Below are 16,736 nucleotides of genomic sequence, written 5' to 3'. Positions count from 1 at the left end.
TACCCTTCAAAGAGAACCTGTCACTTACATTATATATATATATATATATATATATATATATAACATTTTGTAAATAATATTCACATTTTTTTCTTAGAGTTGATGTCACATGTCCATCCTGCGTACACTGCTATGTAGCCTCTTACGAAATGTATTAGCTACACTTCCTGCCATATGAATGTGATACCTTACTAGTAAGAGTTTTCACTTTTTTTCCCTGGTACCTCCTTCAACCGAAACTCCTTCCTCAGTTTCAGGTATTCACACAGGTAGGCAGATGAGAATTTTGGGTAATGAGTCTTTTCCTCTGTCAGAAGACCTGGAAGTACACAAAGAAAAACTTCAATTCCCAGCAGACACTGCGCTCTGGTATGTCAGTCAGCAGGGATAGGGCAAGGTGTGTCTGAGTTTGCCTAGTCTTGCTCAACAAGGTAATCATTACGCCAAAGTTAACTGCTTGACTAGGTAAACAAACAGGAGTAATTGAGCATGAGCAGGACACCATGAAAGCTGCTCTTCTGAGCTGAACTTCTTTACAAGGTAAGATGGTTTCCTCATATTGCAGAATCTCAGAAACCTGCACAACTAATGAAAAATGCTGTGTATATTCATTGAACACATATACATTAGTTTGGAGGAGATGGTTGTGCTAGGAGGACAATGAATGAGAAGACGTGGAAGCTGCAGGTGCCTATAGAACAGCACTGAGGTCTGTACTTCACTACAGAAGAAGCTCCGGTTGAGTAAATCTCCTACAATGTGTCTAGGTGACTGTTCGCAATGGATTTTGTTGGTAATTGTGTTCATATGTGTCTTATGTGATAGCAACAAGTATTTATTACTATTTATTTGGCTTCAATTGTGCGAAAAATTTCAAAACCATCATCTTATTCTTAGCAATACCCTAAATGATGCAGATGGCTCTATAAGACATTATGGAATATTGATTCATGGTATTATCCTGGTAGGGATTGGAGCTACGGGAAGTCTTCAAGTCAAAAACGTTGCAAAATATTTGCCAAAGATGCAAAGTTTAGCTTTGTTTTGTGTTCAGACTACACTAAAAAAGTCAGAAACCTGAGCAGTTGGCGGGCATAAGCCCCGGTATGTACGTATACATAAAGTGATACATAATACATACCAATACAATTTCCTATCATTGCTAACCGCCTGCATTATTCTTGGCTCTGCATATTGTGATTGTATCCTTGTCTAAAGGAAATCAAGACGGAGCTACTGAGGTTCTAATTATTATGTGATATAGGGTTATTGTTTGGATCAAGTTCTTCATGATAAATGTCCCATTATTGGAGCCGTTTTCTAGTATATTTGAGACTTCATTAAAGGTTTGCAGAGACTGGAGAAGTCACACATTGACGCTGCCTGATAATGGCAGGAAGAAAGTCATATTGTCATCACCACTTTGATGATTCATGGTAGCGTCACAAATACATCTTGTTTAAAAGGGAAAAAAAGTGTCATTGGGAGGGGCCATCGGGTTACTTGGTATCATCTTGTACAACGAGATGACTACAACTGATTGAAATTTATGTAGATGAAGATTGTAATATGAGTATTAGTACAATCAAATATTAAAGGGAACCTGTCAGCAGATTTTCCCAAAAATATCACCTTCTGCAGCTCCTGGGCTGCATTCTAACTAATTTACATATGAAAAGGTAATATTTTATAAAGTTGTTTTGGAGGTCTGAAAAGGGGGCCAGCAACAACGTGAACCTTCATAGAATACCTTCATAGAATACAGCCCAGGAGCTGCAGAAGGTGATATTTTTGGTTTAATAGGGAAAAATCTGGTGACAAGTTCCCTTTTAAGCACTGTAGGGTTTAACTGAAAAACAAACAAAAAATTAGGGTTCATTTTTACTCTAATCAAGGCTTCTAATCCTACTGGATTGAAGACAATATGGAATTGTTTAAGATACATGTCTTCTGTTAAAATGAACCTGTCAGTTAAATAAAAAACAAATTGTATTTCTCTGCAGCCATAGTGCTAATCTGCAGGTAAATACTATCTAAAAAAATATATGCTTCTGTTATGCCCTGGACTATCCAGGTCGTCCCAGGTAGACACAACAACACTACACCTCAGGGGTTCATTCCCACCTAAGTCCCGATTGAAGGCAACAGCCCAACCATTCCGGATGAGTGCCACCGCCAAGGGCCAGAGATCCAAAGGGCCAGCGTCTGCGGGCAAACGGGCTCCTACGACAAATACAGGCCGGGGAGCGGACAACCGGTGCCTAGGCACAGGAGTCAAGATTCACATATAAAGGTGCAGGAGAAAGGCGGACATTACCAACCTAACCTGGGAAAAGCTGCAGCCGGCTGCGGGCCCCGTTCATCACTCCGTTTGGTTTACCAGCGACTCCAGTGTCTTGTGCCAGAGTGAGTACATCAGTGCCATCAGGCACCGCGCCGCGCTGCACCGCAACACTACACCCTGCACCCAGGCCTTGGCCCACCGGACCCCGAACCAACAACCCCTACCCACGGAGAGGTCAACACCTAGCTGTGTCATTACACCGCTCCCGGGATCCCCGTACCTTCACCGCAGCGGTGGTGTCCACAATCACCACAACCCGTGGGTGGCATCACGAACTATCACCCCACATCCCCGCATGTAGCGCCAACTCCCTTGCAGAGCGACATGACCCCTGGGTCCGTGAGAGGCTAGAGCCACCACCCGCAGTGTGAGCACGGATCCGAGCGGCTTGGCGGTTGCAGCCGAGCCCGCGGGGCGGTACACTTCTAATTGGAAGTTCAGCTGTACAGAAAAATTAAATCAGCATATGTGCACATGGCATCTTATGGACGCCGGCGTCCTGTACCCACGTAGTTTTTGCTATTGGAAGATGCTTCGGGAAAATGTCGGCTGTCTTTTGCTTGAAGCATCTTTTCGGACATCTGTTTAGACAACGTTTGTGGTGGCTTTGCTGTCAATCTTTAACTTTTAGAAGCAGAATATGTCAGAAAAATGTGCCAGTCAATTATTTTAGCTATTTCTCAGCTCTTGAAGCCTGACAAAAGACGGAATACAGTTCATTTTGACATTGCTGTGCTGATGATCATTATTTTTTATGCTTTTTAAGGCGGGTTTCTTGTTGGGTCCAGTTCTCAAGACTGGCATTTTTCACTATGGTCTTAAAGAGATGTTACTGATTCACAAAGAGGTTTGCGCCTCTACATGGATTAGAAGCATCGGACAAGTGGCATGCGCCTCGCCACAAACTCTACTGCAATCCCTGCTGGAATAAGATTTATAGAGTAGCAACTAGTCATGAATTTGACAAGCGGTGATTGGCACCCCCAACCCCACTCCAGATACGCCCTCTTTGTTGAACCTAGGCACAATTATCATGAGAACTTTAAAAGTTGCCACATGTTATATTTCAATGTTTTTATGCCAGAATACAGTCCAAAAAGCTTTGATGATTCGGGCCATTGTGTGCACATGGGTACGATTCGTAGGTAACCTACGATTAAGAGCCATTTGTTCGAAACACATCTGGTGTTTCAGATTTTAATGTTGTGATGGTGCAATTTGCTTTTCAAGAAGCTATGAAATTAAGAATTAAGGAAAACTTTTTAATGGTGCTGGATTCCCACTTTTTTCTTCTCTGAAAATTGTTTATGGGGTAATTAAACATGCATTTTTCAGTATAAATAAAAGGGGAGACCTCCAAAACCATTGAGACTTTTGCTTAGGGAATAATTTTCTGACACTGGGTCCACTGCCTAACAAGTGTGATCTGTTTTGAGTGGCATTCTGGTTTAAATAAATGATTACCTTTCTATTGTGTAGGTGCTAACTGTTCATTGTGGGTCTGACCATTACAATAGAGGATAAATGTTAGCTGAACTCTTGATATTGATGGAATTGGCTAACAATCTTATGTGTGTGGACACTGTCTTGATGGAGGATGTAAGAGGACAGGGGAGGTAGGCATGTTTGTAGCACCCAGGGATATGGAGTACTCGGTTCCGGGCAGTGTCTCTATTAGGAATGTCATGGTGGTGGCAGTTACCCGGTTCCGTGCCCTGGGCCCTTTTTGTAATGGGGATATTTACAGGGGATTGGTGAATAAAGTTTATTCGTGACGTCACTTGCGGCTATATGTAGGGAGCCGCTGCTGCAAAATGTCTCTACTGGGACTGATGGTATTAGCAGCTAGTATGGTAGTCCCTCCGCAAGTAGGGTATTGCCCCAGTGGGTGTATGGTGCAGTGGGCGTTTGAAGAAGGAGTCCAGACAGGTATTCAGTGCAACTGGTTTACTCCATTTCTGAAGATGTTGACTGGTGGCCCGAGGCCGGCTGGTTTCACCTCCAGATCCCCTTGTCCCAGTGCCAGTCTGGTTCTCTGGTACCTTCTTCCCCTGCACCTGTCTCTGGTAAGTGGCTTCCCATGGTATGGAACACTGGGGGTCCCCGGTCTGTGGTTTGTTCACTTCTGTCCACCTGACGGTAGCGTGAACCCTGTGGGGATGGAGTCTCTGGTCCTGTCCCCGGTTCTCCCTTTGCTACTGAGTCTTCGGATTCTTTAGGGTCAGCAAGGTCCTTAATGACTTGCTGTACAGGTGTTAACATGTCGGCTTGAAGCTCTTTCATGTCCCAGGGTCCTGTACTCAGTCGGTGCGTAGTTCCGGCAGTACTCTGCCAGCAACTAACTCTCCTGGGTACCAGGTCAACATCAACCCGAATCAGGGAGTCACTTCACTTCCACCTTTTATACCTCAGCTGTCACTACTCAACTGAGTACTATCCATAGTCTGCCCTTCCCACCTGGTCAACTAGTGGACTGGAGTGGCTCCACCTCTAGGCGGCCATCCAGGCTCCCACCCTAGCTAGTTACCATTGTATGCGGGATTGTTGGGGAAAACTGGGATTACCTGGGTTTTTGGTGTTACTGGCAGTGGGTTTCTGGGTCCCCAAGGGGGTAGGCCCTGCATCCTGGTGGGGATGCAGAACCTTGTAGCACTCTGAGGGGTTCAGGGGCGCTACATGTTCATATCACTGGGGAGATGGAACATTGGTAGCTTCTCTCACCAATGGATTTGGTCTAAATTTAAGATGTATTGGCCACTGTAGATATAAAGATCCTGATCTAGATAAACGTGTCTGGATTTTCCAATAAATATGTCAATAACGTCTGAACAAAGGCATAATTTATTCTTAGGCCTCATTCAGACTTCCTTTTATTTTGCAAAAGAACCGTTCTCAGGATTCAGTTTTCACCTATTTTTGATCTGTGTATCCATTTTTACCATCAGCGTGGCATCTGCTTTTTTTCATATTCTTCCAATCTTATAAAGGACCCAATGAACCAAATGGATGTGATAGATCCGTGACTTGTATAAAAAAAAAAATTGGACATTTTCGTTTCTGTGAAGTTAATTTGTGGACACTTGACCTGCAAAAAAGCCCCCCCAAAAAAAACAAAAAAAAAAACCCCCCAAAAAACCACACGGATGTGTGAACAGCCCCATTCACTATAATAGGTATTTGTTCTATTTGTGGGAAAAATAAAAACAAGTGTGAAAAATGCAATTTTGAAAGCGGACTTCTGTGGAGTCAAATGTTTCCAGGAAAGTTTAACTCTGTATAGAAAAATGTATAAAACTCTTGGTGACAAGTATAAAAACTAATCTGAATTATGGGATAGCTGATTCTTGTCCCTATCGGTCACAATCACTGAAGTGTCCTCACTAATAGAGCTCGCTCACACTGGCGTATAATTTGTAAAAGTGTTATCCAGTGTTTTATCCGATAGCACTAGCTCCAATGTTATTCTATGGGGCAATGCCGACCAGCTATTTTTTCCCATGCCAATCTGGAATGAGAAAAAATTGCTGCATTCTACGATTGGAAGCAGATATCGGATGGCGTGCACCCATTCAAGTCTAAGGTAGCATGCGAAGCATCAGACTGCACTAGGATGACATCTGAATGCAGTCCGATATATACAGACAGAGGCAATGGAGAAGTTAAGTTCTCCATTTTCTTCTCACCTATGCTCTGATTCTTGCATGTGAGAGAATCTGATCACAGAAAAATAACACTCGGCTCACACTCACAGCAGAATTTGAGCCAAGTATCATTTGCATATTCAGTACAATTCTCTATCATGAGAGAACATACACTAATTTGAGCCTACCCATGATGTAAGCATTCTTATGAACATAGTTTGGTAGGGCTTCAATGATATTTTTATAGCTGACAGCCTACAAAATAATATGTTAAGGCCCTGTCACACACACAGTGATAAATCTTTGGCAGATCTGTGGTTGCAGTGAAATCATGGACATATTTTTCCATTTGTACAAAGCCACAAACCTGGCACTGATTGTCCACAATTTCACTGCAGCCACAGATCTGCCACAGATCTGCCACAGATCTGCCACAGATCTGCCACAGATCTGCCACAGATCTGCCACAGATCTGCCACAGATCTGCCACAGATCTGCCTGTGTGTGTGACAGGGCCTTTAGACCAATATGGTGCATTGAGATCTCTGTTATTTCTCCTCCATTTCTCCTCCATTCTCTCCATTGCCCATTTATATAGTCGTTTAAAGATTCAAAAGCAAAAAATAAAGTAACTGAAAGTCATCCTCATTTTCTATTATGGTGTAATTAAATGTTTTTGCCTGTTAAGTTAGGCTTAAGTATTTGAGTATTAAAGGACTTGTCTCAATATCTTTGGTACATTTTCTGTCTTTCAAATGTCTTTGAAAACAAATAATTTGCAATTTATTTGTAATTTAAAATCCTCTGTCCTCACAAATGAAGGGATTTCTTATTTTATTGTTTACTGTTCATTGCCGGGTTACTGGCCATGTCTGCAGTCAGTGGTGACCGTTCTCCTAGGCAAAGAGCATAGTGCTTACAGAGGTTCTTCACTACTTCAACAACCTCTCCTTAAATACTGTTTATCCCCTATTAAAATTCATAATATAAAAAATTGATACCCACCTCCCGCGTTGGCATTATTATGTCATGTAAACACTGCAGCTCATTGATTGGCTGCAATGCTCTCATGGCAAAATAATGTTACGCAAACCCTGGTAGAACCACAGTGACATTTTTAGAATGGTGTCGATATAGACCATGAGTAAATATGAGCGGACCCATTGAAGTTTGGTTCGGAGGGTGCAGTGAAACTTTAAGTTAAGATCGGTTTGGGACCCGAACTTGACCTGAACTCCAATGGAAGTCACTAATTGGACAGTTCAGATCTCCGACTACATGCAGCGATCCATAAACAGATCACTTCCTGGGGATGGTGGGGTGTTTTTTTTGGGGTTGTTTTCGTGGGGATGCATACTACTTCCAATGATGCTGTTGTTACCCCCAGTGCAAGCAGTTCACACACTGCAAGAGGCTCGCACTGATCTGAGCACCAGGCGAAAATTAATTAAACACATGGCTCCAAAGTGTTTACAGAATATTAGTCAAGTGTGTATGAAGGGTTTTTGGCCTGTATGTTGGTATACTGTAGCCTCAAAAACAGTATGCCAAGAAAGCTTGTAAACTCCAGGTGTATACAGCTGAGCCTTACGTGTCATACTCTACTGCTAAATGTGATGCCAAAACAGGATGTAAGATGCGCCAACCCTACAAGGCTTTCTTATTGTTTTCTTTGTTCTTGGACATTGCAATCAGTGTTGTATACACATTATCATCACGTGTACTGTAGACGGTGAAGAAATTTGAATTTCATGGACGTATTCCTTAGTGCAAACATTAAAGAAGTCCGACATCAAAGTGAGGTATTTTTCAGACCAGTCAATCAATCTCTCAGGGTTACTATTATGGCAAATATGGCACAGTGTTTTGAAAGGCCCGCTGCTGACGCTTGCATGTCCTGTCCAGTCCTTGTGAACTTGGGACTGGTGCCTGTTGTAAACTCCCCTGACGAATACTAAATGTAGGAAACGCGTCGGGAGAACGGGGACACCAGGACCTCATTTCCTAATAAGGGGACCATATGCTCAGTCCATGTAAGGACCATTGGGACGCCATGGATATTATGAGGATCCTTTAAAGTAAAGGTGGATGGATCGTTTCTGGGTGAGACCATTCCATCTTTTCTACATATAAGAACAGTGATTTCTGGGACCCAGTGGTACTGAGGTGGTCCAAATCCTGTGGGTAGCTGTCCTATTTTGCAGATTTGCATCGGTCACCATACCAGATTATTGTTCTGGCCATTTGAACCCCTTTTACATGCTGAGGGGAACTGTGTGTTCTGGCTATTTTAAGATAACATTTTATTGAGGTTGGGATCTCCGGCTTCTTTTAAGGAATTTATTAAAAGTTAAGTTTTAGTTCTTGTACCCCGGCTGACTACCTTTTACAATTATGGCAAAGCCATTTATATGAATGACATGATAGCTTGGTGTTATATATACAAATATTGCTTTTAGTAGAGAATATTTAATATATATATATATATATATATATATATGTATATATGTATGTATATATATATATGTATATATATATATATATATATATATATATACATACATACATACGGTATATATATATATATATATATATATATATATATATATATATATTATGAAGCATAGCATTTTTATAATCTTGTATGTAATTTGAGAAACACAGAGGTACAGTTGGGCTATGTTCACACAGTTTTTTTTTTAGTAACTCAAACACAATGAGTTTTTCAAGTGGAAAGTTCTTCAGGAGATGCTCCTTCTTTGGAGTATCTGCTCATGGTGTAATTTAGACACCGACACAGCTGCAGAGTTTTCCCAGGCAAAGTCGCTTCCTTCAGGCAAACACTGGCGGACGATTTTCTGATGTCAAAGTGCTGCCATTCTTGTTGCACCTTTATACTGTGGAGTATAGAATGCAGGAATGAGCATATCACTTCTATTAACCATTTAAAGGTTTTCAAAACTTGAAATAGTTAAAAGGAGTGACATAAAAAGTAACTAAAGTGACGCATAAAATAAACAATAAACATAAAATGAATGTCAAAATGTCACTGCAGTGTCCTACGTTCCTTTTATATGGTGCTTTTGTGGCCATGTGCACATACTTATGGGGAGTTTTTTTGAAAAGTTTTTCTTTTCCTGGAGTGTTTTTGTGAAGAGGTTTTGAAAAGTTATGAAAGAGCGTGAACACCGTGTTTTTTAAATCTTGAAATTTTCAAGGCCAATCCAGTTTAGAAATACAGTCATATGAAAAAGTTTGGGCACCCCTATTAATGTTAACCTTTTTTCTTTATAACAATTTGGGTTTTTGCAACAGCTATTTCAGTTTCATATATCTAATAACTGATGGACTGAGTAATATTTCTGGATTGAAATGAGGTTTATTGTACTTACAGAAAATGTGCAATCCACATTTAACCCCTTCACGACCTTTGACGGATCTTGTAATGGAATCCAGCTCACCCACGTCTGACCTCACCGCACCTCAGACACGGATCCGGCCCTGCCCCGGCCGCAGCAATGAGAAATGAAGGAAAGCGATCCAGCTGAGTGACCAGGTGATTTATTCAGTGCAATACAGACATGGCATAGTCGTGGTTAACGCGTTTCTGGCTTAACACCCTTAATCATAACCATTATGATTATGATTAAGGGCGTTAAGCCAGAAACGCGTTAACCACGACTATGCCATGTCTGTATTGCACTGAATAAATCACCTGGTCACTCAGCTGGATCGCTTTTCTTTGACGGATCTATCAGTCATGGATCGTGTGCCGTTAAGCCCCACCCCCTGCCGCGGGCAGGGAGCGGCGATCGGCGCACATATCAGCTGTTTTCAACAGCTGACATGTGTGCCTGCATGTTACGAGTGGAATCACATTCCACCCGTAACATTAACCCCTTACATCTCGCTGCCAAAGTGTGGCAGCGAGATGTATATACGCGCGGTGAAGATTTTTTTTAATATTTCTGGATTAAAATGACGTTTATTGTAGTAACAGAAAATGTGCAATCCGCATTTAAACAAAATTTGACCAGTGCAAAAGTATGGGCACCTCAACATAAAAGTGACATTAATATTTTGTACATTCTCCTTTTGCAAAAATCACAGCCTCTAGTCGCTTCCTGTAGCTTTTAATGAGTTCCTGGATCCTGGATGAAGGTATAGTTGACCATTCTTGTTTACAAAACAATTCCAGTTCAGTTAAGTTTGGTCGCCGAGCATGGACAGCACGCTTCAAATCATCCCACAGATTTTCAATGATATTCAGGTCTGGGGACTGGGATGGCCATTCCAGAACATTGTATTTGTTCCTCTGCATGAATGCCTGAGCAGATTTGGAGCGGTGTTTTGGATCATTGTCTTGCTGAAATATCCATCCCCTGCATAACTTCAACTTCGTCACTGATTCTTGCACATTATTGTCAAGAATCTGCTGATACTGAGTTGAATTTATGCGACCCTCAACTTTAACAAGATTCCCGCCCGGTGCCGGCATTGGCCACACAGCCCCAAAGCATAATGGAACCTCCACCAAATTTTACTGTGGGTAGCAAGTGCTTTTCTTGGAATGCCGTGTTTTTTTGCCTCCATGCATAACGCCTTTTTGTATGACCAAACAACTCAATCTTTGTTTCATTAGTCCACAGGACCTTCTTCCAAAATGTAACTGGCTTGTCCAAATGTGCTTTTGCATACCTCAGGCGACTCTCTGTTTGTGGCGTGCTTGCAGAAACAGATTCTTTCGCATCACTCTCCCATACAGCTTCTTCTTGTGCAACGTGCGCTGTATTGTTGACCGATGCACATTGAGACCATCTGCAGCAAGATGATGCTGCGGGTCTTTGGAGGTGGTCTGTGGATTGTCCTTGACTGTTCTCACCATTCTTCTTCTCTGCCTTTCTGATATTTTTCTTGGCCTGCCACTTCTGGGCTTAACAAGAACTGTACCTGTGTTCTTCCATTTCCTTACTATGTTCCTCACAGTGGAAACTGACAGTTTAAATCTCTGAGACAACTTTTTGTATCCTTCCCCTGAACAACTATGTTGAATAATCTTTGTTTTCAGATCATTTGAGAGTTGTTTTGAGGAGCCCATGATGCCACTCTTCATAGGAGATTCAAATAGGAGAACTACTTGCAAGTGGCCACCTTAAATACCTTTCCTCATGATTGGATACATCTGCCTATGAAGTTCAAAGCTCAATGAGGTTACAAAACCAATTTAGTGTTTAGTAAGTCAGTAAAAAGTAGTTAGGAGGGTTGAAATTAAGAAATTGATTTACGGTGCCCATACTTTTGCACCGTTCAAATTTTGTTTAACCCCTTCAGCCCCCAGGCACTTTCCGTTTTTGTTTTTTGCTCCCTTTCTTCCGAGAGCCATAACTTTTTTATTTTTCCATCAATCTTGCCATATGAGGGCTTGTTTTCTGCGGGATGAGTTGTACTGTTAAATTAAACCATAAGTTTTACCATATAGTGTACTGGAAAACGGCAAAAAAATTCCAAGTGAGAAAAAAATTGCAAAAAAAGTGTGATTGTACAATAGTTTTTGGGATATTTTATTCACCGTGTTCACTATATGGTAAAACTGATGTATCTATGTGATGTCTCAGGTCAGTATGAGTTTGTAGACACCAAACATGAATAGATTTACTTGTATTTAAGGGGTTAAAAAAAATTCACAAGCTTGTCTAAAAAAAGTGGCGCACGTTTTGCGCCATTTTCCATAACCCGTAGCATTCTCATTTTTCGGGATCTATGGCTCAGTGATGGCTTATTTTTTGCGTTTCGAGATGACGTTTCTAATGGTACTATTTTTGCGCAGATGTTACATTTTGATCGCCTGTTATTGCATTTTGTGTAAAACTTGTGGTGACCAAAAAACATAATTTTGGCGTTTGGAATTTTTTTGCCACTACGCCGTTTACCAATCAGATTGATTGATTTTATATTTTGATAGATCGGGCATTTCTGAACACGGCGATACCAAATGTTTATATTTATTTTTTTTTGAACCCTTTCATTTTCAATGGGGTGATTTGAACTTTTAGGTTTTTTTTTGTTTTTTTTAATTTTTTAAAACCTTTTTTACTTTTTTTTTTTTTATTTTACTAGTCCCCCTAGGGGGTTATAGTGATCAGCAATCCGATCACTCTGATCTATCTGCTGATCACAGCTATACAGCTGTAAACAGCAGATACGGTCACTTCCTGCTTCACTGGCCTCCCGGCCGAGTGAAAACGAAAGTGAAACGCCATAGCTGCAGGCGTCATCACGACCCAGTGCTAACATGGCAACCACCGAAAGTCACGTGATCACTCACGTGACTTCCGGTGGGGGCGATGGTAAGTGAAAATCTTCACCGCGCGTATATACATCTCGCTGCCAGACTTTGGCAGTGAAATGTAAGGGGTTAATGTTACGGGTGGAATGTGATTCCACTCGTAACATGCAGGCACACATGTCAGCTGTTGAAAACAGCTGATATGTGCGCCGATCGCCACTCCCTGGCCGCGGCAGGGGGTGGGGCTTAACGGCACACTATCCATGAAGGATAGATCCGTCAAAGGAAAGCGATCCAGCTGAGTGACCAGGTGATTTATTCAGTGCAATACAGACATGGCATAGTCGTGGTTATCGCGTTTCTGGCTTAACGCCCTTAATCATAACCATAATGGTTATGATTAAGGGTGTTAAGCCAGAAATGCGTTAACCACGACTATGCCATGTCTGTATTGCACTGAATAAATCACCTGGTCACTCAGCTGGATTGCTTTCCTTCATTTCTCATTGCTGCGGCCGGGGCAGGGCCGGATCCGTGTCTGAGGTGCGGTGAGGTCAGACGTGGGTGAGCTGGATTCCATTACAAGATCCGTCAAAGGTCGTGAAGGGGTTAAATGCGGATTGCACATATTCTGTTAGTACAATAAACCTCATTTCAATCCAGAAATATTACTCAGTCCATCAGTTATTAGATATATGAAACTGAAATAGCTGTTGCAAAAACCCAAATTGTTATAAAGAAAAAAGGTTAACATTAATAGGGGTGCCCAAACGTTTTCATATGACTGTATGTCTGCAGTCTTTTTCCTCAAACAGCTTCGGTGGTGGCTTTGCTGACGTTTTTGCTGCGGCTTTGCTGCCAGTATCTCTTTTTACTTTTCAAGTAGAAGTAGAAGCCGCTCAAAGAATGAACATGTTCCTTCTTTTAATCCCTTCAAGGTTTCCAAACCTTGAAGTGGGTAAAGAAGTGACATAGGTCTTTATTTTAACATTGCTATGCATTATATTCACTTTATACGGTGCTTTTGTAGGCAAATTCCAGACAGAATCCACATGAAAAAACATAGGCCCCAAGTCATTAATACCATACATTTTCTCGCAGGTCTTAAGGATGCGGCGTGTTGGAATCACATGCTTCTGATTCTTGAAGTACACGCTGTTATGACCTGTTAACTGTGGATGATCACAAAAAATCCCATTAATAAGGAAAAAACAAAACCACAAGCATAGTTGGAAACTGAGCTGACTGCAATCCCCTATCTATCAGACAACACTAGAAGTAGCAGTGGGATGTTCCTAACACACCTAGACACCTCGTCACTGCCCGAGAAACTTGCTACACCTCAAAGATAGAAATGAAGAATCCTAACTTGCCTCGGAGCAGTCCCCAAAGGAATAGAAAGCCCCCAACATGGAACAACGGTGATGAAAAAAACACAATAGACAGAAAATATAGCTCAGGTGAGGCCTGACTTACTAGATAGACAGGACAGATAACTGATTGAGGCCAGCAAAAAACCCTGCAAAATAACACCAATGTTCTGGTAGGCAAAAGATATGAGACCGCACGGTCTCTCCCCCACTATATCAGGTAATCTTGTGCTAGACACTTTAAACAGAACTGCAGATATAATGTGAAGAAACAAAGTCACAGAACAAATAATATTCTAAAGTGTAAATACTCCAAGCATGAACAGGGAGCAAGCTCCCTTTCTTGCTGGAGGAACTTTTCTGCTCATAAAAGCAGAAAGACAGATCCTCACATACAAGAAACCAAATACAGAACAAAATGTAATAAGCAGAAACACTCTTAAGTGCAAATCCAGCAATTAAACACAGAAACAGTAAGCTTATCTGGAGTAGATTTATGGGTACTTCACACACAGCGAGATTGCTACTGAGATCGCTGCTGAGTCACGTTTTTTGTGACCTCATTAGCGATCTCGCTGTGTGTGACACTGAGCAGCGATCTGGCCCCTGCTGTGAGATCGCTGCTCGTTACACACAGTGCTGGTTAGTTTTTTTTATTGTTGCTCTCCCGCTGATAAGCACACATTGCTGTGTGTGACAGCGAGAGAGCAACAATCCTGAATGTGTAGGGAGCAGGAGCCGGCGTCTGACAGCCTGCGGTAAGCTGTAACCAAGGTAAACATCGGGTAACCAAGGTGGTTACCCGATATTTACCTTCGTTACCAGCCTCCGCAGCTCTCATGCTGCCAGTGCCGGCTCCTGCTCCCTGCACACGCTAAGTTAAGCGGTGTGAGCTGGTAACTAAGGTAAACATCGGGTAACCATACCCGATGTTTACCTTAGTTACCAGTTTCCGCAGCTTCCAGACGCCGGCTCCGTGCAAGTGCAGCATCGCTTGCACGTCGCTGCTGGCTGGGGGCTGGTCACTGGTTGCTGGTGAGATCTGCCTGTTTGACAGCTCACCAGCGACCATGTAGCGATGCAGCAGCGATCCTGACCAGGTCAGATCGCTGGTCGGATCGCTGCTGCATCGCTAAAGTGTGAAGGTACCCTAAGGCACCAAATAAATGGGAAAAACAGAAGGGAAAACTCCCACCCATCTTCAGAAGCAGGCAGGAACATCTATTACTGGTGACCGCCAGGCACAAAATGCTCTCCTAAATAAACTAGGCTGATCTGCAATAGGACTTCCTTGATTCCCAATTAATTCCATCACCTGTCTGTCATTACCATTCCTGGCCACCAGAGGGAGCTTCACACCAGTACCCACTCGGATGACTTTAACAACAGCATGTCTCCTAATGAGCTGTTTACAGCACCACAAATCTTACTCCAGTCTCTAACTGGAGTAAGGATTCTGAAGAAAAGAACTTCACAGCTCTTTATGAATTAGATGAGCTGTAGCATCTCACGCCCCCTCATATCTGCCACATCCCTGTCCCAGCCTATTATACCCATTTAGGTGGAGCTGGGAGAACCTGGCATGAAAAAGTGTGACTTGTGAAAAACTACTGCAACTTTTCACAGCGATTTACTCCAGAATTCTGGTGAAATTGCTTTCATGAATTGAGGCTATATTGTGCACATACCCTTCAACGATGTGACATTCATTTTTATTATTTTTTGTTAACCAGGATTTTTTTTAAAACCACTTTATGAAAGAAAACAAATGCTCAAAAACTGCTCATATAAACAGCAAAGTGGTATTTCCATACAAAAATGAAATTGGTTAGAATTTTCCATGCCTTTTTGAAGAGGATTTAAGAGCAAATCTGCTGCTAATTATCTCCTTAAAACGATCTGTGTGAACATAGCCCTAAGGGATTGGACCCATACACCTCATTCACCCTACAGTCATCTCTCCCACCCCTACACCCATACACGTCAACGCTTGGTCCAGTATTAATTTATTCTGAATGAGGAGAGAGAAGGAAGTTTTCTCAGGTGAAAAAATATGAATAAAAAATTCCCGAATTCTACTATTTCCTGACATCAGTTTTAGGCTGAAATCCTTGAGGGTCCCATCCCTAAACAATAAATCTGTGTGAAATTTTACTGTACAAATGATAAACTTTTATAAGGTTAGAAGATTACTCCTTAGGGCTAGGACACACGGTAAGTAAAACTGAGCGAGTGGAATGCGATAAAAAAATTTGCATTCCACTCAGACCAATGTTACTCTATGGGACCACCCACATGAGCGATTTTTTTTTTTCTCAGCCAAAAAAACAATCGCAGCATGCTGCGGGTGGAATCTGAGTCGTTTTCACTTGCACCCATAGAAGTCTATGGGTGCGCATCAGCTGATAATGGAGGAGATGGGGAGATTAGTCCTTCCCTCTCTTCCGCAGCTATGCTCCGATCGCAGGATCGCATCACAGTATAATGACACTTGGCTGACTCAGCAGAGCGGGAGTCAGGGGCCATTCGCATAATGCTCTTGTATCGGATACTAAATGCCCATATGTCTTTAGCCTTAGAGGACCTTTCACCAGGTCACAACTGTCTGATTCCCACTGCTCCATTAAGGTATCCATTTTTGTGTTGTGTTTTTTTTTTGTTTTTAATCAAACATACATTTTTGTGTGGCGCTAAATGTTATGGTCTTTACCAAAGGGGCGTGGCTCACTGGATTCTCTGGGGGCGTGTCTTCCGGCTGCTTTGCATTGCTAACCTGTTAGTTATACACCTCTTTGGTAATGGCAGTAGACTAAAAGCCCATTGTCTCTGAATCAACATAGTGGATCTAAAAAACACAATAATCCCTCCAGAACACTCAGGGGACCAGCGGAAATAAAATAAAAGCAAAAATTGTTCATTTTTTTATGTGGTGACAGGTCTTTTTTAATGCTATAGGTCAATGGTAAGCATGGTAATCTGTCTCTTTACCTATGTGCTGGATTCATATTTTCCATGTCTATTTTTTTTTTTCAACCTTTGAAAGAAATATGTTGTTGCCTGGAAACTGAACACGCAGCACACAGTACCTGCCACTG

At 42.0% G+C, this 16,736-nt stretch overlaps 1 protein-coding gene across 1 annotated transcript in view; it reads left to right on the top strand.

Moving 5' to 3' along the window:
- Nucleotides 1-452: 452 nt before the first annotated feature.
- The window catches only part of MACC1 (MET transcriptional regulator MACC1), a 92,699-nt gene continuing 76,415 nt past the window's right edge, over nucleotides 453-16,736 (top strand). Inside the window, exon 1 of the mRNA XM_075315379.1 lies at nucleotides 453-540. The gene's annotated coding sequence lies outside the window, so the exon portion shown is untranslated. The remainder of the gene's footprint in view (nucleotides 541-16,736) is intronic.

The sequence above is a fragment of the Anomaloglossus baeobatrachus genome, chromosome 6, assembly GCF_048569485.1.
Source record: "Anomaloglossus baeobatrachus isolate aAnoBae1 chromosome 6, aAnoBae1.hap1, whole genome shotgun sequence".
NCBI lineage: Eukaryota > Metazoa > Chordata > Amphibia > Anura > Aromobatidae > Anomaloglossus > Anomaloglossus baeobatrachus.
Note: the sequence above shows the minus strand (reverse complement) of the source record. Positions and strands in the feature narration are given on the sequence as shown.